Below are 23,076 nucleotides of genomic sequence, written 5' to 3'. Positions count from 1 at the left end.
CCTGCTCTTCCAATGCTGTCCAATATGTTGTGCTTCTCCAGCTCCATGTTTTATTGACTCTGACTTCCAGCATCTCCGGTCCTTACTATCTTCTTTGATCCTATACTCTACGCCCTGGCTAAAGAAAGCCAGCATCTCACATGCCTTCTTCACTATCCTACTTACCTGTGCTAACACATTCAGAGAACTGTGGACTTGTACAACAAGGTCCCTTTGTTCCTTCATACTCCCTAGGAATCTACCATTCATTGTGTTTGTTCTTCCCTTATTAGACTTAATAAATTGCATCACCTTGCATGTATCAAGATTAATTTCCATCTGCCATTGCTTTGCCCAATTTATCAGCCAATCAGCATTAGACCATAACCTGAGACCATCATGGGAAGTTTTAGATTATTAGATGTCCTCAGAATTCCTCAAGTTACTTTTCTTGCAGCTCTAAGTTGACAGAAAGCACACAGACCAGGTTTCTGTATTCGGTAAGAATAACTACTTTTCATAGAATCCCCACAGTGTGGAAGCAGGCCATCAAATCTGCACCAACCAACTGAAGAGCATCCCACCCCACCCACTGCATCCCAAAACCAGTCCAACCTGTCTCTGCCTCCCTAACCGGTTCTTCCTCTCACCCATCCCTTCCTCCCACCCCAAGCCACACACCCATCCACCTACTAACCTCATCCCACCTCCTTGACCTGTCCGTCTTCCCTGGACTGACCTATCCCCTCCCTACCTCCCCACCTATACTCTCGCCACCTATCTTCTTTACTCTCCATCTTCGGTCTGCCTCCCCCTCTCTCCCTATTTATTCCAGTTCCCTCTCCCCATCCCCCTCTCTGATGAAGGGTCTAGGCCCGAAATGTCAGCTTTTGTGCTCCTGAGATGCTGCTGGGCCTGCTGTGTTCATCCAGCCTCACATTTTATTATCTTGGATTCTCCAGCATCTGCAGTTCCCATTATCTATGAATCATCAACATATTACTCTACTCGTTAAAACTCATATTCTCTTATAAGTTCTCCTTTGCACATGTACACGTATGCACATACAAACACACGTGCACACACATACAAGACAAGAAAAATCTTGAATGTTATGGGCAGAGGGAAAGACTTGGAAGGAGCCCCATCCACCTGGTTTGCTGAAATGATTCTTGTGCTGATCAGAATGCTGCCTGCTCAATCTTCCTTCTCCAGATACTTTTGCCTGTTTACAGGAAGCACAGGGAGACTGATTCTACTTGTACAGATCTTTGACTTACTAATTTAAAATCACAACTTACAGTCACTGGAAAGGGGAACTAAGTTGGTTGACTTCAGGTTTAAGATGCTTTTTTAGTGCAGAGCATAAAGAGCTCCTTCTCCTCCAGAAGCCTGTTTTGTGCTAAGCTGTTCAGATACTTCAGACCCAATCTTTGGCAGGCAGAAAGCTTTTATCATCGATAACTGGTCACTACATAACAGGCCAATGAGCTATTTGCTGTTAGCCAAAGCTCCATTCATACATTTGACTTGTTTCCAGTTTGTCTGCAAAATAGGTTTCCAGGACTGCTTGAAAGAGAAGCTGTGTAAACAGCACCAAAAATGATTGTCAGGTTTTGTGTTTCTAAAATGTAAAGCAATCCTTCAACAATCCTTGTTTTTGAAGATAATTCTCTTCAGACTATCATCAGAAATATGGAAAAATAAATTATATAGCTTTTAAAGCTCGAATTTCTTGACTGTGTGAGCAGATCAGTAATAAATTTCAACAGGAATTTGGATCTGTACTTACAGACATAGAGTCATAGAGCTGTACAGCATTGAAGTAAAATGATTTGCTGTGTGATGAGGAAACCTCAGGGAAATAGGCAAATTAGATAGTTCTGATGGCCTAGCAGAAATGCAGTGGGACTGAACAAGCAACTTCTATGCCGCTTGACTTGCTGTGTTTTTATTCTGTCATTCAATTGCTGTCCCACGGTGGATAAAATATTGCTACCTTTTAATATCTGAAATTGACATTTATTTTTCTGCCATTTTCCACTTGACTTTCTGAATTCAGTTCAAAATTACTAACCTCATCATGCCAGCAGCAGAGCCTATTGCCTGATTCCATTATCTTTCATTGGTCACACTGATCCTCGAAGAAACAAAGCATTTTATTTGCAAATGTGACATTGATAGACAGCTGTAAAGATGCAGCAGTGAGTGTGCAGACTGCTTGACAGAGATGTCACAATATAGCAGTGCGGTTTCAGAATCAGTGGGCTATTGGGTGGAACATAATAAAAGGAAAAGAAAGCAGCTGTAAAAGTAAAATTGGTTGAAAACGTTTCAGAAGAGGGTGAGATTAATAATGCAGGCCATCAAAAGGAGAATTGCATTAACACCAATAGCTGCTTTTTTTGAACTTAGACCATTAAATATTAAGTGTATCAGTGTGCAATCTGCACATTGTTTTCCCCTTGATAGCTACCCAGCCAGTCCTGATCTGCCTGAATGTTTACAGGATCAGGGGATGTTTAGATAAGCTGCCTGCTCTTGAGTGTATTATGACCCTCATTTGGCCAACTAACCACCACTTAAATGTCTCATCTTGCAGCAGCTAGACAATACCTATGGTGGAGGGAGGGCCAGGACATGCATGCAGCTTTACCTTTGCAGGCTGGTGTCAAGTAAGAGAAAGAACTTCCTTTGTAGGTTCCTGGAGCCCATTGGTGTCAGCCATCCCCATTCTCCCACTCAAGACAGCCCCTCAGCTCCCCTCTGCTAGCCTCTAGAACCTGGACCCTGACAAACATCACTTAGCTGCACTTCTTGGCTTGGTGAGGGTTGCCTGTACTTCCAAAGGTGACCACCACCCTTACTGTGCTACTAGATTATCATGGCTGCCAGACAACCCAATTGATCGGTAGCTTTTTAAGGTGGGAATTCTGCTAGAGATAGGGATGGAAGCTCACCTTAAAGCAATTGACCCTCTTAGGTTTTTGAGCAGTTTAGTAGCTTGGGTTGTGAAGCTTAGATGCAAGGTCAATTCCAATGAAGCACTACCAAGTTAGATAAGACGTGACATCTAACTCGGTTTTTTATAGTCTATACATTGGAGGTGTGCAGAGTTATGTCAAAGTACCACTCTCTGCCCGGCTAAAATGTTACATGGAGAGACTGCCCACAATCTCAATGGCTGCTCTTTGCAATAATCTGATACTGCAAGAGTGTCAATTGGGTTTGCAGACATGCTCACCCAGCCGGTGCTTTCGGTTGCAAACTTTTTGTCACCCTGCTCGGTAACATTGTCAGTGCGCCTCCAGTGAAGCATCAGTGTTCTATCCCACTTGTCCTGGAACTCCATTAACAAACACATTGAATACACCCTGTGTACAAACAACTGAGAAGTAGAACTGGAAGTGGTACCAAACACCCAAACAAACTGAGGCATACAAATGACAAGCGGGACATAATACAGACGCTTCATCGGAGCCGCACTGACGATGTTACCTAGCAGGGTGATGAAACATTTGCAAATGAACACACCGGCTGGGCGAGAATGTCTGCAAACCTAATTGACACTCTTGCAGCCACAGATTATTGCAAAGAGCAGCCATTGAGATCGTGGGCAGTCTCTTCATATAATATTTTAGCCGGGCAAAGAGTGGTACTTTGACATAACTCTGCACACCTCCAATCTATAGACAATAAAAAACCAAGTTAGTTGTCATGTCTTCTCTAACTTGGTAATGCTTCATAGGAATTGACCGTGCATCTAAGCTTCATGCCCTCTTGTGGTGCAATAGTAGTGTCCTTACCTCTGGACTGAGAAACCTGGGTTTACATGCCACCTGTTCCAGGAATATGTAGTAAGATCTCTGTACAGGATGATCAGAAAAGGAACAAAAAATGAGGGTATGAGAACAAAGAAGTTATATACCTCTGGTTGAAGTGTACAAAATGATCAGATGTAAAGATAGAGTGGACAGCCAGAGACATTTTCCTAGGGTGGAGGTAGCTATTACAGGGGGACAGTTTTAAAGTCAGTGGATGTAGATATAGGGGAGACAGAGGTAGGTTCTTTATTCAGAGAGTGGTAGGGGCATGGAATGCATTGTCGGAGAGGGTAGTGGAATCAACCTTATTAGGGGCATTTAAGCGGCTATTTAGATAAGCATATGGATGATAGTAGAAGGTAGGGGTGGAGATGAGATATATCATAGGTTTAGGGTAAAGGTTCGGCACAACATTGTGGGCCGAAGAGCCTGCACTGTGCTGTACTGCTCTATGTTCTATGCCAGTCACTGATTCATTGGTTTTGCTTGTCAGTTAAATTATGGCTTGCACTATAGCTAATGTCTAACAGATGTCTAAATTAAAGGATGTGAACTCCAAACTAACAGTGTCCATGGTAGATATATACTTAACTTGCCACTTCATCTTTGAATAAAGTCTTGTCAGAGAACATTTGACTCAAATTGATAGAATACTCATAATGTGACATTTCATAAATGGCTGGAAAGTACTGAATCTCAAGGCTGTTGGCAGATACTGCCTGCAGATCAATACTTTCACTGAAAAGTCTCCCCAGCAATTAAATTGTGAAACTATTGTTGAATTTACTCAACAAATATTGCAGAATACAGTGTATATTTAAATAGAAAATGTTCTTCTTGGTTTATAATTATAATTAACAATGGCAGATGGAATTTAATGGCCTTGCCTGTGATAAATTTGGTAGTGAATTTCAGGTGATTTCCAATCATAGTGTTTCATGGAAGAAGAATAAATTTAAACAAAAAAAGACCAGATGCTAAAAACAGTCAGTAGATCAAGCAGCATCTGTTGCCAAAAGAAACAAATGAATATTTCAAGTGTAGGCCCCTTGTTTGAGCTAGAATATCTTGTTGTCAAGGACGATTGAAATAATACATATTTGTGATTTCATATCATTTTAGTTATTGACCCGAGGCAATTGTGTATATTTTTATTTCATTTTAGTTATTGACCTGAGGCAATTGTGTATATTTTTATTTCAAAATAATATATACTACCATAAATCAGGGGCAATATTCAGAAAATTTATTAATTGTTATCAATGAAATGAAATTCAATTTCTTCTTAATTGTATGCTATTGTGAAATAATTGGGAGATCCCAGCCACACTATATTTTTACTATCTTTTAAAGGGAGAACCGATGGGCAACCAAGTGCCTTCATTTTATATCTTCCACCTGGAATCACTTTATTGCACAATGATGAGTTTTGTGTCAAGCAGGGAAACGTAGAGACCTAGTATTGGTCAGCAGGAGATAATGAGTTCAAAGAACACTTAAAACCGTTCAAGAATTAATGGGTTAGTTAAGTAGTATTGTGACCCCAGCCTCCTCTAATTCTGAGATGCTATCATATAGTTTTACATGGCAGTTTGAGAACCAGGTGAATCTGTAAGGAATCTGTAAGGTGATTTTTGACGAGGTCAAGATGACTGGCAGAGGCATGTGATGGTTTAACCTTTAATAAGATGCTGAAAAATGTTTTGTGAGTGGAATCAATGATGTAACCATGCAAAAGCACCTGCTAGCTGAAGCTCAACTGGACTTCAAGCGGGCACTACAATTGGCTTTATTCTTGGAAAATGTGAAATGTGGAGCAGATGAGTTACAGGGTATGCCAATGGAAATGGATATCCTAGTTCAGCCAACTGATCTTGGGGACACCACTTAAGTGAAGGCAATTGCATGGCCTCACTCAGGGCATATTCTGAACAGAGGGACTCTAGGTTAGCCTGCAGCAAAACACAAAACAAAGCTAAGCCTTGGCCAAACTGTTAAAATTTTCTTCAGCATCCAGGTCAGCAAGTCATTATGGATGCTGCCAGTGTGCAGACTCGAGACAGCAAGGCAGATGCACTATGCCTCAAGTGAGTAAGAGAACTCATAAGCCGATGTCCAGGAGAATGCACAGTCTGGAAAGTTCACCTATGTCAGGCTTGAAACAGTTGAATTGCTTAGCAATATCCAAATCAGAACCATTCAAAATAAATGAGATAACAAAGCGTAGAGCTGGATGAACACAGCAGGCCAAGCATGATCAGAGGAGCAGGAAAGCTGATGTTTCGGGACTAGACCCTTCTTCAGTAAAGAAGGGTCCGAAGAAGGGTCTAGGCCTGAAAAGTCAGCTTTCCTGCTCCTCTGATGCTGCTTGGCCTGCTGTGCTCATCCAGCTCTACACCTTGTTATCTCAGATTCTCCAGCACCTGCAGTTCCTACTGTCAGTCAAAATAAACTTCTGTTTGAGTGGTCACCCAGTTCTAATGGAGGTCGATAGAGGTGCAGCTGGATCAGTGATTGCAGAACCAGTCTTTAACAAAATTCACCCTGGGCTCCAAAACTTAAGTTTGCATGAGACCTTAGCTAATCTGAGAGCCCATAACAAGGAACCTTTACAGATTAAGGGTACAACGTTGGTTCCAGCCTCTTATGAGACACAGCTGGTTCAGTTACCACTGATTATAGCAAAAGATTCATGCTTAAGTCTGATGGGACGAAATTGGTTGAGAAAGATTCACCTTGATTGGCTCAACATTTTTCAGTTAGAAAATGGCTGCCTGAGTGAAGCTCTAATTAAATTTTTCAGGAAGGTCTATGAACTAGAGCTAGCACCACTTTGCATGTTGACCAGGAAGCAATTCTACGATTCTGCAAGGCCTGCCCAGTGCCATTCGTCTTATGGGCAAATGTAGAGGCAGAAATCAGGAGGCTGAAAAGCAAAAGAATCATCAAACCAGGCTGGTTTGCAGAAAGGGCAGTGCTGGCATTTCCTGAAGTCGAATGGTAGTTGGCATGGAATGATGGCTCCATACCATCCATTGTTCAATGCTCTGGTGGAAAATGCAGTCCAAACTTTGAAGGCGGGTTTAAAGAAACAGCCCACAGCTTCACTTCACAGCAAACTGTTCCCCTTCCTATTTGATTATAGGACCACCTGCCATTCAACTACAGGGATAGCTCCAGCAGAATTGCTAATGAGGAGCAGATCAGTTTAAATCTGATCTTCTGGGATTGGGGGAAAGGGTGAAATAGCATTAGGAACACCAACGCTGGACACAAATTCCGCTAAGCGTGAGAAACAGTTTACTTCAGGGGATGAAGTTTGATGCCAAAACCACGGGCATGGATCTGTGTCGGCAAGAGACATGTTTGATGTAAGATCAGGCCCAGTGACATATAATGTTCGAGTAGGTGAGGCAGTTCTGAACAAGCATGTGGACCACATGAAAGCTGAAAACTTGCACACTGGGCAGGAGCAAAACATAACCAGCCCCTCAGAACAGATGGAAATGCTGGTGGAACCTATGGGTTCTCCCCCTCTGTCTAGCATTGAAGAAACCTCGGAGTCTGAAATGATGCGGCAGATGTTGCAGCCTCAACACTTTCACTGCCTGAGGAAGAGGATCAATTTCTTCCACGACACTCCGGGCGCAAGATGCTGGCTTCAGTTTGGGACACGCTGCCTCTTTCCAACGTTAGTCAAGGAACCAGAGCTGGTGCGAAATGCCTAGGAGAAGCTACCAGGAAAATAGCAGCTTACGACCCCGGCCTTAGAGAGGGAAGGATGTGATGATTGGGAATGGGAGCAGTCTCAGCCCTTCCTGTGCCATGTTGTTTGCCTCTGGTGGGAAAAGTGGAAGATGGTTTGCACAGACCCCAAGTGAGTTATTTGGGTGAGGTATTTGAGAAGGTAATCAAAGTCTTCTTTCTACTTCTGTCAGCTCTGCTCATGGCTGTGGCTTGACCAGATGGAGAAATGGCCTGATAAACCCTGACAATCTCCCAGCAGGGGCAGCTTCCTTACTGGATATTTTTCAGGGCTAGTAACTCAAGGGGCCCCTCCACCAGCAGCATGTCCCCTTTTAATATCAATGCTGGCTGCCTCCTCAGCAATAAACCCATTATTACCCCTGTGCCTTGGCCTCCCTTGCCAGGTGATGAGGATATACGTTTATCACTGCACCCCCTTCTTACGGGTTCAGTCCCAAATCCTGATGTTGAAGCGTTAGACTCCTGATTGTGGACTAGTAGCTCCAGGCTGGGAGGGGAGGGGAGACACAAGGTAGAGAGTAATGGGCCACGAACCTTAATTAAGTAACTGCTGAGTTCAATGTGCTGCAGCAGTCGCACTGTGTGCTGAAGTGGGTTCCCTCCAATCTGACTCCCTTCCTCCCTATCCCTGGTTCAGGTCCCCTCATCTGAAGTTTACATAAACTCAGCATGATTCACTGGCCATGATAGGTGTTGGATTTCCAGGGCATTGTTACCATTGTGATTGAGCTACAAGGCACAGCCTGCAGATAGAGTCAGGGATAAAAAAAACAAACAACTAGTAATGATACTACCCTGAAATCTGCAGAGTTTAAGTGAACAGAAGACTGATTTTGAACATTAGGAAAAGGACTCAAATTGGCAAAGACACTCAGAAGAACTTAAGACTTTTTAATGATTGAGATTCTCACAATTAAACCGAGACTTTGCCAGGAAGAGGTTTCAAGTTCACAGCTGAAGAAGATTATTTTTGAAGTTGTACAAGGAGACTTGCTTTGTGTTTAGGCTTTGAAGCCCGTGAAAATGTCCATTTTATACTCATGGAGTTGGGAAAGCCACCATCTTGGCTGCAAAAGGCATGAATCAACATTCTGATTTTTCTGATACTATTTAGCTATTGAGCTGAAACAGAGCTTGAAAGAAGTAACACAATACAGTTAAAGTTGTTTAAATTTGTACTGTGAGAATATCATGCAGTATGACTGCAGAAGATTTTGAAAATTTGAAAGCAGAGTTTAAAAATATCTCTTTACTCCTTGCTATTCATTTCCTGCATTTTCTTAATAATCAGAACCTCCAAAATAAAGATTTTCAAACTCCTTCATAAATATCATTGATAAAATAGACTCATCAATGACTCCAACAACAATTCTGTCTCTGATGAATTCTGATTTCGAAGCTCCAGAGGTGACAATTTTCCACTAATTGAGGAGCCACATAGTTTACTTCTGCTCCAAATCATATGTTCGGAATATTTTTCTTAGAGTCAAAGGAAGATTGAAGAAAGCTATTCAATCATGCTGGAAGCAAAAATCAGAAAGCCTCTCAGACAGATTAGAAAAGTGGGAAATATCCTAACATGAGATAGTAGGAACTGCAGATGCTGGACGATCTGAGATAACAAGGTGTAGAGCTGGATGAACACAGCAGGCCAAGCAGCATCAGAGGAGCAGGATTCTTGTAGATGGATAAGTTTTGGGGAGTCAGAAGCTAAGTTACTTAATGCAGGGTTTCTAGATTATGACTTGCTTTTATAGTGACTGTATTTATGTGGCTATTCCAGTTCTGACCAATGGTAATCACCAGGTTTTTGATAATGCGGAATTGTATGAATAAGACGCAATCTGATTGAAAAAGTAAAATTTCGAGCAGACTTGACAAGGTAAAAGCTTGAAGGGGTGTTTCCCTTTATGAAAGACTCTAGGGCCGTCGAGCATAGTCTCAGGGTGAGGGATCCCCAGTTACAACAGAGACGAGGAGGAACTTGGTTTCTCTAAGGGTAGTGAGTCTTTGTAACTCTTTACTACAGAGAACCGTGTTGTAAGTATATTCAAAGCTGAGAGAGACGGATTTTTAGATTTAGATTTGAATTTATTTAATATTGTCACTTGTACCTGGATACAGTGAAAAGAGGACAATGTTGCCACTTTCCTGTGCCATATTGGATTACAGAATAATTTACTGAATAAATTGTATAAATGGTAAAATACTGAATAAATTAATATTAAATTGACATCATTAAAACTGAAACAGCTTCAAAAGTTCATCTTTCCCTTTCCATAGACTTCACCCTCTCTGCTCCTCCGGAAGCCATTGTACAACATCATCCCCAGGGGTCATGGCAATGTGATCTTTTTCTGCAGTCACCAGTACCGTCACTTCCATTTCTACCGCCTCCAAGCAGGAAATGGTCATGTTGTGCGGGTCCTGCACCTCCTCCAAAGCTGGACATAATTGATGGGATAACAAGGTGTAGAGCTGGATGAACACAGCAGGCCAAGCAGCATCCGAGGAGCAGGAAAGCTGACGTTTCAGGTCCAGACCCTTCTTCAGAAAAGAAAACCCTGAGTCTCCACCCAGACTCACCCCATCACCCTGCATTTCCCATGGCTAATCCACCCAACCTGCACATCCCTGTATAGTATGGGGCAATTTAGCATGGCTAATTCACCTAACCTGCATATCTTTGAACTGTGGGACAAAACCTATACGGATACAGAGAAAGTGGGTAAAATCCACTCAAACAGTCACCCGAGGGCGGAATTGAACATGGGTCCCTGGAGGTGTGAGGCGGCATTGCTAACCGCTGAGTCACTGTGCTGCCCCAGACATTCAGCAACTCCAGCAACAATTCTCCATGTGCGTACCTAGGCATTCACGTTAGTCAGGTTATTTTCAAAGAATAAAATTACAGCCAGCTTTCTGCATGCTGCTACACTCTAGCAGGTCCAATTGGGCTTGGATAGCTCCATTGCCTGGACATGATACCAACAATGTGGATTCAATTGCCACACTGGCTGATGTTGCCATGGAGGTAATGCCTTCTCAATCTTGCTCCTCATCTGAGGTGTGGTGTCCCACATGTGTATCTCATTGTGAGTCATCTCTGTCTTGAGTGGAACTATGGAGACTCTCTCTTCTACCTTTACACGAAAATAATCAGACTGATTTTTATCTGTGTGCACAGTGCTATCGTGTCCTCTTGTAACCACAATTAGAACAGCAAGATCTGCGGGTTCAGATACATAATTCTTAGAAATTTGTGTTACAAGTAGACAGGTTGGGTAAGAAGGCATTAAACACGATAACCTTCATTGCTCAGACCTTGAGCATAGGAGTTGGGACGTTGTGTTGATGTTGTATTGGACCTCTTCTGGAGCAGTGCAAGCAGTTTTGGTCACCTTGCTATACGAAGGATATTATTAAATTGGAAAGTTTTCAAAGAATTACCAGGATGTTGCTGGGAATGGAGAGTTTAAGTTATAAAAACAGGCTGGATAGGCTGGAACATTTTTCACTGGAGTGGAGGAGGTTGAGGTGTGACCTTATAGAGGTTTATAAAATCATGGGAGGCATAGATAAGGTGAATAACAAAGATAGTTTTCCCGGGGTTTGAAAGTTCAAAACTAGGGAGCATATTTTTAAGGTGAGAGAAAAGAGTTTTAAAAAGGTCATAAAGGGAAGCTGTTTCATATGAAGGGCAGTCCATTTATGGAATGAACTGCCAGAGGATGTGGTGGATGCAGTTACAATTGCAACTTTTAAAAGACACATGGATAAGTACAGGAATAGGAAAGGTCTGGTGGGATATGGGCCAATTGCAGGCCAGTGGAACTAGTTTAGTTTGGGAACTAGGTTGATGTGAACCACTTGGATCAAAGGCTCTGTTTCCATGCTGTATGACTCGATGACTGTAATTATAAGAGAATATACACACATAATCTGGAGGGCTAAAGTTATGTTTCTTTTTTGGGTAATAGTTCAAAATCTGCTGATATCCAGCTCTATGGAGCAGATAGCATGCAGACTGTCATAACTAGTACATTAACAAGTTATCACATAGCTTGCCATGCACACCACTTATTGTTAGCCACTAACAGTCCCTGTTAATAGCTATTCACCATCCTAGCCAAATTGTTATCAATTCCTTTGTCTAGTCAACTGTTCTTCATCTTACAAATGTCAGAGGTAGATTCTTTACTCAGAGGGTAGTAAGGGCGTGAAATGCCCTGCCAGCAACACTAGTAAACTCGCCAAGTTTAAGGGCATTTAAACGCCATTGGATAAACATATGGATGATAATGGAATGGTGTAGGTTAGATGGGCTTCAGATTGGTTTCACAGGTCGGCACAACATCGAGGGCCGAAGGGCCTGTACTGTGCTGTAATGTTCTATGTTCTATGTTCTTTGTTCTACGTTCTCTCTCTTTGGGCTCTATTCCCACCTATGATTTACTCCTTATCCCCTCCCCCTGCCCTATCTTCTGCGCATAGACCAACATCATCCTGGCTACCATCAGTTTGAGGAAGGATCACCAAACCTGAAATGTTAACTCTGATTTCTCTTCACAGATGCTGCCAGACCTGCTGAACTTTTTCAGCAATCTCTATTTTTGTTTCTGATTAACTGAACCCACAGGTCCTCCGGTTTTTAATTTGAGATAAATGCTAAATGGGTACGAGCAACCCAACACAGTATAGGCCCTGGAGGTGTGGGGTGAAAGATGATTGTGGAGGAAAATGTTCAATTTCTGAAATTGTTAAATTAAAAGGTACCCAGGCAAAGGATGAGGCGTTTCTCCAGCTTGCATTGAACTTCACTGGAGCAATGACCTGAGACAAATGTGATCGCCAAGGAATATATCGGTGTGTTGAAGTGGCAGGCGACTGGAAGCTTGGGGTTATTTTATGGATAGAGCAGAGCTGTTCTACCAAGCTGTCACCCAGTCTACATCTCGTCTCTCCATTGTAGAGAAGACCATTTCTCAGTAATGAATACAGTAAACTAGGTTGAATGAAGTGCAGATAAATCGGCTGCTTCATCTGGAAGGTGTGCATGAGGCCTTGGATAGTGAGGAGGAAGGTAATAAACAGGTAAGTGTTGAACTGTCCGTGATTGCTTGGGAAGATGCCATGAGCTAATACCTTCTTACCATCAGTATTGAGGTCACACACATACACTGATAGCATGTTGTATACCAGCTGCACATTTACGGCATGGAACCGCTTACAGATCCTGTACCTTTCCCCACTGACACTGAGATCCAAAGAGTCATGGGCATGTCGTTGACAACAGTTCCCTGTTCCCCTGAAAAATCCATGCACCCTCTCCTTGTCTCTTTCCTTTAAGACAAAATGATGAAATTCACTGTCCAGGCATACAGGATCTGCATGATATCCTTAATGGAATGATGGGTGGCAAACTGGTATATGTTCACCTGCAAGGATCAAGTTTTAGTAACACTTAAAAAAGTCCAACAACACACCACAAACCTTCAGAAACAACAAAATGCAGAGTGTCGAACAAGTTTGCAATAGAAGTTAGTCAAATGCATTTCATGTGCAAATCATGCCAGTGGTGGATTTCCTTCCTGTAGCTGAATACATGTCAGCTATGAGTGACTAGCCTGCAAGATTTTATTTTCAGATTGTACAGATCAGCCAGAAACATTGTCTGATCTGAAAATCTGCCATGTTGAAAGCTTCTAGTGTGCCAGTTTCATGTGAGCCTCAAGAACAGCTTCTTTCCCCTGTTACCAGACTTACAAACAGATCTCTCATATATTAGAGTTGACCTTCAGATGCACCCTCTCTAGTTTTAATACTATATTCTGCATTCTGTTCTATTACCCTGATGTACTTAGTCTGATTTGTCTGGATAGCATGCAAAACAACACTTTTTGTTGTAATAAAAACCAAAAGAACTACCTTAAATCAGAAACACAAACAGAAGTTCCCGGAAAAGCTCAGCAGATCTGGCAGCACTTGTCGTTTAGAGGAAGGTCACTCAACCTGAAATGTTAACTCTGATTTCTCTCCATAGATGTTGTCAGACCTGCTGAGCTTTTCCAGCAATTTTAATACTTTTCACTGTATCTCAGTACGTGACAATAATAAATCCAATTTAAACAAATCAAATCAAATCACTCTGCATGACCAGAAATATAGTGAGCACCGTAATCTGACTTTAGGCTTCCTCCAACACCAGACCCCAGAGTTGCGACAGAACCCAATATCACAGCTGAAATCTTCCAGTTTGTTTACTTGCTTTGGCATTGCTCAGGATTCCACTGGATCCTGCATTGACCTGCAAAACTACTTTCGGAAAGGTCAAATGTGCTGATATGTTGTTACAGTGGAACTGAGTGAAGAGGTGATATATCATTCTCTTTTAATGGCCTGGTCATATTTTGCTATTACTGTTTTTACATTAGACTCCGGTAAAATTCTGCTGGCATTTATTAATGACACAAATAATGACCAATTAAAGGGTAGTACTGCAATGGTTACTGCAATAAGGTAGCAGCCAAGATGAAAATCCCACAATGCGATACAATGGAAGTGAATTAGGACATGTCTGCAGGAGTTCCTCAGCGTAGTGTCCTCGGCCCAACCATCTTCAGCTGTTTCATCAATGACCTTCCCTCCATCATAAGGTCAGAAGTGGGAATGTTCACCGATGATTGCACAATGTTCAGCGCTACTCATGAATCCTCGGATACTGAAGCAGTCTGTGTTCAAATGCAACAAGATCTAGTCAATATTCAGGCTTGGATTGACAAATGGCAAGTAACATTTGCGCCACACAAATGCCAGACTACGACTATCATGAATAAGAGACAATCTAACCGCTGTGATTTGACGTTCAATGATGTTACCATCACTGAATCCCCCACTATCAACGTCTTGGGATTATCATTGACAAGAAACTCAAATGGACTCACTCATAAACACAATGTCTAGAGAAGCAGGACAGAAGCTAGGACTACTGTGATGAGTAACTCACCTCCTGACTCCCCAGAGCCTGTCCACCATTTACAAGACATTAGTCAGGAGTGTGATGAAATACTCCCCACTTACCTGGATGCATACAGCCCCAAAAATACTCAAAAAACTTGACACCATCCAGGACAAAGCCACCCGCTTGATTGGCACTACATCCACAAGCATCCACTCAGTCTAACACCAACACTGAATAGCAGCAGTGTGTACAATCTACAGGATGCACTACAAAAATTCACCAAAGATTCTCAGTCAGCACCTTCCAAACCCATGACCACTTCCATTGAGAAGGACAAGGATGGTAGATTCATGAGAACACCACTACCTTCAAGTTCCCTTCAAGGACACTTAATAAGATGGGATGGTAGTGCACTTGATCCTCACCATCTTCCCACCTCTGCCAGGATTTATAGCCTGTGTTGTAACTCATACCAAACCGTGTTTGCCCATCATGAAGTGCTTGCAGATTGATAGTGGCTCCTGATAAAGCAACAGCTCAATTTTGAAATTCTTATCCTTGTTTACAAATTCGTCCACAGCAGCTTATCTCTTCATCTCCATAATTGGCTCCAGCCCTACACTCTGTGATATTTATGCTCCTACTTTGCAGCTTTCCTGATTATAATCACTCCATAGTTGGTGACTGTGTCTTCGGCTGACAAATCACTTAATCTTGAATTTCCTCCTAATATTTATTTGTCTGTCTATCAATCTTTCTTTAATCCTTTAACAAGCTCCTTAAATCTATATCTTGGGCCAGGTTTTGTGGTTTGATGGTAGATTTTGCTCCAGTGTGTTTTGTTTTATTTACCTCTTCCTAGCTTCTTTCCATCCTTAGCCTCCAACCCTCCCGCACTATCAGAGCAGATGTAATGCAGTTCTGGCAATCACATTCCTGACTAGCTGTGCTCAGGCCTGTATTACTATAGGTTCCTTTAGAACTTGGTTCATTTGCAGTAGCTATTTGATCTTTTTCCCAGTGACCTTGGCTTCCCATTACTCTTTATCTTCCACCTTTTTCCTCCTCACCCTCATCACCTCAACTCTATTTTCTCCCTTTTAAGCTCTGTTCCTTTAACTCTATCCTTCATCTTCCAACTGCTCTAACTACCTCCGGTCCCTGATCTTTTAATCTTCTCACTCCTGGCCTTCATATTTCTGCATGGGTATCAGTTCAATGTCCTCATCTTTTAACTCTGGATTACATTTGGCCTTTGCGAAAACAACATTTTGTTAGATAGACCAGTAGATGTTTCAGAAGACAGATCTGTTTCTAAAAAGCGTAGATGATTCCAATGCTAATTAAGTAGTTGAACTCATATCTATTTTTAGGGTGAAGTTTGATTTTTTTAAATCGAAGTGAGTGAGCGTCAATCCACATGAATGTGGCATGATTCGTGACTAGGTTAAACTGTGACCACTGCACAAGTCCCAGGAGACACTGGGAGTATGTTACAACGATTGTGAGACTGCTTACAGTGCTGGATTTGAGCACACAGTTTGGCCACATTTGGGAGTCACTGCTTTATTTATTACTTTACTCTTAGACTACAATCAGGATATAATTGGTTCAAGTGCAAGTCACATGGTGAGAATTAATTTCCCTCATGCTGGCAGTCTGTGAGGATACCTAAACAGGTCCTGCAATGCTATCAGCCATGATGACATGCACACAGCACTCTGCGGTGACTGCCCAGAAGTCTTTGCAGTTCATTTGTGCTGCTCGTTTCACTGTGTTGTGTTGTTTAACTGTTTGAGTACTGAATTTCCTTTTTAGAGTGCACTGATCATTTGAACCATTACATGGATAGAGCTGATTCCTTGGTAAGTTTCTAACATAAAGCTGGACAAGTTCTTAAATTTTCACTGCCTACTGGATGTAAAACAGTTGCTTTGTCAAGTTGCCCCTGTTGTTCGGTCTTGCATTTACCTCACTTGGCTCATTGCTGTTTGTGACTGGCTGTGCTAAAATACCTTACTATGGACAGTGAGAGGACTAGTCGCCTTTGCAGCTCCAGACAGGGCCAGCAGGCAGCCTGTCAGATCTCTGCTAGTGCTCCACTCTGCCCTGAATTCCTGAGGAAATCCTGCACTGCTCCTGACAGTGGCTGGGTTCTGGAGCATCATTCTGGTTTCCATTGTCACCCCTCACTCCCCTCCCTTGTTGAGTTTTAAAACATGCACCAAAGGTGCCCACAGGTACAAAGAAATGTGGCCACCACCCATCAAAAAAGATTAGAAAATGGGCTCAGCCCACCCCCTGTCGAGATTAAGAAAACCAACAGATCATTTAGGCCAACGCACAGGGGCAGCATGACACAGTGGCTCAACGGTTAGCACTGCTACCTCACAGCAGTAGGGACCCGGGTTTGATTCCACCCTCAGGCGACTGTGTAGAGTTTGCCCATTCTCCTTCTGTCCGTGTGGGTTCCCTCTGGGGGCTCTGGTTTTCTCCCACCGTCTAAGGATGTGCGCGTTAGGTGAATTGTGCCATGCTAAATTGCCCAGTGTCCAGGGATGTGCAGGCTGGGTGGATTAGCCATGGCAAATGCAGGGTTATCGGGTGAGATACTCTTTAAAGGGTCGATGATGGCCCAAATGGCCTACTTTCACGCTGTAAGGATTCTATGATCCAAATCACTCAGCTTCAGGACAAAACACTTTCTCATTGATACATGAGAAGGGTGTTTAACAACAGTAATTCTTTAAGAATTGAAGAAATAGAAGTGACGATAGAAGTATGTAAGAGGAAAGCACTTGGCTTAAAGTGTGCAATAGCCATTCCAGCTCTTACCTGGATGCCAGTATTCATCAATTTGTGTGCCATGACATTTCAACATGACAGATTGTGACCAACTCAGCACCTTTGTTCCGAGGTTGTTAATGTAGTTTTCAGTTGAGAAGGCTGATGTTATTGATATTGTGAAGCTATAGTCCTGGACCTTGTGCGTTAAACTCGTACTTAGAGTGAAGAGGTCTTGATGGACTACTTAACGTTTTGCACACTATCCAAGCTAGTCATTGTTTGCTTTGGGAGTAGCAGATGGAGGTAGGGTGGCAAAGAAGATATCGGGGATTTCCAAACTCTTGCTTTATCATCTTGATTTTAAAGACCAATATCTTTCTCTCATCTTTAATTAGAGTTTTACAGTAAGGCTGTACTCTGGGCAGGATTTTAGTTGTGGGGTTAGAAACAAAGTTGGAACAATTTCTCGAATGTGCCCCAAGAGAAACAAAGTGTGTTCTTATTTTCACAGTGTGAAAATGAATTGTGAGGGTTTGATAGCTGAATAATGGTCACAGGGTGGGGCTGCCCATATGTTGCTGCAATTTAAAATGATCAGTGGCTGCTATTTGGGTAGATCTTGGAACATTTGATTTGTACAATGTCTAAGCAGAGCAAAAAACTTCACTGTGCTGAGGCGGGTTCTCAATCATGATAACAACATTCCCTGCTCCAGACTATCCCCAGAGTCAGAAGGTTGAAATGCCCTGCATTACGTGTGCACTTTTGTGGAGAAGGAGAGTCATGTTTTCCCATTTGGGAGAGTCTAGAACTAGAGGGCAAATTCTGAGAATAAGGGTTGTACACTTAAAACAGAGATGAAGGCGAATTTCTTCTCCCAGAGGATAGTGAACTGGAATTCTTTGTGGAAGGCTGTTAATTGTATTCAAGGCTGAGACAAATTTTTACTCAGTAAGGTAATCAAGGATTATAGGGAAAAGGCAAGAAAGTGGACTTAAAGATGATCAGATCAGCCCTGATCTAATTAAAAGTTAGAGCAGACTTTACGGGCTGAAGAGCCTCATTTTGCTTCTAAGACGATCTAAAACACAACCCATGAAATTGCCTGCCTCAGGTTGTTGTTGCGACCCTCAGAAACTGGCCAAGGTGTGAATATGTTGTCATGATCCTATCTTGGAGTTAAATATGGCACTAACATTTGCACCATCTGATGCAGCCTTGGACTGTGGCCAAAGGGAAAGCTGAAGGTCAATTTGTCACAAATGTTAAATCTGTTTCTTTCCAAAGAAGCTGCCTGATCTGCTAGGTGTTTCCAGCACTCTTCAGTTTTGTTTCAGAGTCCAATGCCATCAGACCTCACCTTTGTATCTCTTCTAAGTGCCTCCAGGACTGTCCTACGTAGACCTGTTAAAATGGCATAAGACATGAAGATATGATATGGAAGAGCAGGAAGAGCTGGGATTATAAACTTCCACTCCCTCCACAGGCTCAGTTCTCAAGTTAAATGAATTGTAAAATCTGGACTTGCAGGTTTTATATGAAAGAATATATTCAAGTTTTATTTTTATTGAGAAAGCCAGATAGAGCAGTAAAATCTATAGCGTTAAGAACCACTATCATTACTAGGGTGAAGATGATCACTACCTGAAAACTTGTCACCTTCAACCAACTTATTTAATGTTATCTACTTTAGTCTCTGTTGTCCACATGCATTAACTCTGAATGATCCAAATGCAATGGATCTCCTTTACTGCATTTTGCACTTCTCACATACGCTGAACATCGGGAACCAATCATTCAACACAATAGACCAAATCCTTGCCTTCGAATCCTGTAAACTTCAAACTACCTTTTGTTCTCAGATAATGTCCTCTTCTGCATCTCATTGTTCCCAATTATTGGCTCTTTTGCCATTGACAAACCACTCCCCACATAGTTTCTTCAAACACTGGTGGGTGAGTAATTTGTGCCTTAGTCCTGTTGTCCAATCTCCCTTCCTAAACTCCTTGCCTTTGTTCCTATTTTATTACAGTGACCACACTTCAAAGTGCTTTTGCATTCCTAATGTCATGTATGAACAGAAATCTGTCTCTTTCTTTCACATGCTGCATTACTGAAAAATTTCTAACAACTCAACTCTTTGACTTAACCCTTCAGTCACATCGACAAATATTGTCCTGTATCTCAGAATCTGTTTCCTTATCCTGTGTAAAGTAGCTCAGGTTGCTTTTGACATTAAGGTTGCTATGATGAAATTTTTGTTGAGTTAGATCCAGACTTAATAACTAAGCTTTGAAGAAGGGTCGCAGAACTATAATCGTGAACTCAGCTTTTTTCAGGATCAGTTGGACATTATCATAACAAATTATAAAGTGCTACAGAGAGTGAAAGAGCAAAGAGATTTATTTTTAAGGTGAGACGGGAAAGATTTAAAAGGGATCTAAGGGATAATTTTCTCACGCAGAGGGTGGTGCATGTATGGGATGAGCTGCCAGAGGAAGTGGTGGAGGCTGGTACAATTACAGCATCTAAAAGGCGTCTGGGTGGGTATATGAATAGGAAGGGTTTAGAAGGATATGGGTGAAATGCTGGCAAATGAGACTAGATTTATGTAGTATATTTGATCAGCATGGGCGAGGTGGACCAAAGGGTCTGTTTCCATGCTGTATGTCTCTATGACTGTATAAATGTAATTTTTCTAGATTCTGCCAGACGTTCTGACTTTCTTCAGCAATTTCTGCTTTTGTTTATTGCATAATGACTAAGTAATGCTGAATTTGGCTTTGAGGGCTTGAGGACTATACAGTTGAATATGATGCCCTAATCTTTAACTTCTTTTGAATGACGGAAACTTGGTATGGCAGTTACATTATCCACAAGTCATTGACTAATGAAATATGATGTTGTACTGGTCTTTCTTAATCTTCAATTCAGCTCTGTTTGTATGAAAAAAAAGGATTTAGCCTGAGTCACAAAACATAGAATAACTTTTTGCATATCCTGAAAATTATCAGAGCTATTTACTTTGCATTGCTCTGTTGTATTCCAAGATTCTCCAATCTGCCACATTCCCAGTGGATTTTCAAACAGTAATTAAACTCCAGAGGGAAATTTAGATTTCAGTTCCTGAAATGATCAATTTTCATTCAACAAATAGAAAAACAATTATGCAATACGTATAAATACCAACATGGGAAATCTAATTGCTGTGCTTAGAGTTAATATCTTGTTCAATAGAAGCCTCAGGAAAGACGGCATGTTGCATCTTGCCAAATGATTACACAGGATGCCTGCATTTCCCTATAAAAATTCTGTTCTAATTGATTTGGGGACAGTATTCACTGGCCTAATGTAAACATTATATGGAATAGCAACAATCAAATGACAAAAGTTCTGTTGATTTTCGATGATATAGGATATTGGTTCGGCCATTTTTCGAATACTGTGTTTAATTCTGGTCTCCCTGCTATAGAAAAGATGTTGTGAAACTTGAACAGGCTCAGAAAAGATTTACAAGTATGGTACCAGGATTGGAGTGTTTGAGCTATACGGAGAGGGTGAAGAGGCTGGGGCTATTTTCACTTGTGCTTTGGAGGCTGAAGGATGGCCTCAGTGGCTTATACAATCATGAGGGGCATGGATAGGGGAAATAGCTGATGTTTTTGCCCCAAGGTAGGGGAGTCCAAAACTAGAGGGCATAGATTTAAAGTGAGAGGGGAAAGATTTAAAAGGGACCTAAGTGGCAATTTTTTCATGCAGAGGGTGGTGCATTTATGCCAGAGGAAGTGATGGAGGCTGGTACAATTGTAACATTTAATTGGCATCTGGATGGGTACATGAATAGGAAGGGTTTAGAGGGATATGGGCCAAATGCTGGCAAATGTGACTGGATTAATTTAAGATATCTGGTCAGCATGGATGAGTTGGCTGAAGAGTCTGTATCCATGCTGTACAACTCTATGACTCTATGATGAGTAATTTTCATTTCAACAATGGTATCTTGAGTATGTTGGTTTGGAGGAGAATGGATAAAATTTGGTAGATATTATCATAACAAATTATAATGTGCTACAGAGACTGAAAGAGCAAAGAGATTTGTAATCAGGAACAAACAGGTTCAAGGTAGTAAGAGTGAATGTAGCAGGTGTTGAGAATTGAAGGAAGTTATTTGAAAATGAATAGACAAGCACAGGACAGAAACATAGAAAAGACCATGATCCAATGACCTATATTTGTGAAGAGTGTGCATGATGACCTTGGATAACTTTTTTTAAATGATTAAACATAAGCACATCTGTCACCCTATACCAATGTACTTTATAATGTTTAGCAACCTACTTCATATCCTCAGAGTCATGCTCACTTTATTTCCCCAGCCTGATTTCTTCCTTACTGAATGAGCTTGCATGGTAATAGGCTGCAGCAATTATAAACTGTTAGAGAGAAAAGGATGCAAAGCAGAGGTCTGAGGAATGTAACTTTTCATGATATAATTTTAGCTTATGATAGGAAAATGCTATTGAACGTAAAAATCAATATTGCCAAAGGGGTGCTGGAACAAAATACATTTCACAAAATTATTACATGATTGAATAGTTTATTATTATCTCCGAAGCTTTATCACCAAATCCGTTAATACCACAGTGAATCTGGCAGAAGGGGACATTTACTGGCTGCTGACTTCCACAGAGAATTGGATTTTTTTTTAGATATTCAAACGATGTGGGCATCGTTGGCTAGGCCAGCATTTATTACGCATCCCTATTTCCCCAGAGAGCAGTTAGGAGTCAACCACATGTTTCATTGAGGGCGGAAGGGCCTGTACTGTGCCTGGAGTCACATGTCGCCCAGGCTAGGTAAGGATGGTGGTATCCTTCCCTAAAGGACATTAGTCAACCAGTTGGGTTTTTCTAACAGTTGACAATGGATGCATGGTCACCATTAGACTCCTAATTCTGCATTTTTATTAAATTCAATTTCCACCATCTGCTGCAGTGGGACTCAAACCTGGGTCCCCGGAACAATACCTGGGTTCTCCACATTACCAATCCAGTAATAATACCACTTTATTTACTTGAAAGGGAAACATTTGTGGGTCTTTGGCAGCAGAATGGGGAGGTGGGAGAACTCTCTCAAGGAGTCAGTTCAGCCACAAAGAGCTAAATGTTTCCATTTGTGCTGTAAGATTCAGACACGAGACTTGAACTAAAATATCCTGCTGTAGTTTAAAATAGCTGGCATGGAATCCTGTTGTTGTGCAATGGTTTATGCACAGTGTTGATGAAACAAAGCTTAAAAAAAACTGCAATCATTCAAACTCAAAAAGAATTGTAATACTGGCATAACATTTGCACGTATTTGTGGTGAACAGAAAGTATGAAGTTTTGAAGATTAGCAGTATCTTGATTTGTATTTTGAGCAGACTGCTGTGTTTTCCTCAGTTTGTTATCTGTTTGGAGGCAATGTGAAATTGTGCTCTTTGTTCTGTGTTCCCAGGAACGCTGTCTCCATGTATCTGCCATTTGGGTACCAATGAAGTGCTGCTCAAGTACAGCAATCCATTTTGAGTCTCCAATCTATGTACAGATGTGTCGCAATCATTGTCCAATATGCCCCATGTGAAGAACTGGACAGATTAGGTAATCAATTTTAAAATAGAGGAAGCACTGAAGGTGACAAGAGCACACAATGTCCGTCACCAAGAGTGGCCATAGCACCTTGATTGTCCATGCTGGTTGACATCTTAAAGAAATTGCA

At 41.7% G+C, this 23,076-nt stretch overlaps 1 protein-coding gene across 2 annotated transcripts in view; it reads left to right on the top strand.

Moving 5' to 3' along the window:
- The first annotated feature begins 16,271 nt into the window (after nucleotides 1–16,271).
- The window catches only part of znf532 (zinc finger protein 532), a 178,239-nt gene continuing 171,434 nt past the window's right edge, over nucleotides 16,272–23,076 (top strand). For both annotated transcript variants that reach the window (XM_048534006.2, XM_048533999.2), the window contains exon 1: nucleotides 16,272–16,397. The gene's annotated coding sequence lies outside the window, so the exon portion shown is untranslated. The remainder of the gene's footprint in view (nucleotides 16,398–23,076) is intronic.

This window comes from Stegostoma tigrinum, chromosome 1 (assembly GCF_030684315.1).
Source record: "Stegostoma tigrinum isolate sSteTig4 chromosome 1, sSteTig4.hap1, whole genome shotgun sequence".
Lineage (NCBI taxonomy): Eukaryota > Metazoa > Chordata > Chondrichthyes > Orectolobiformes > Stegostomatidae > Stegostoma > Stegostoma tigrinum.
The sequence above is the reverse complement of the archived record's forward strand: the minus strand, read 5'-3'. Positions and strand labels throughout refer to the sequence as shown.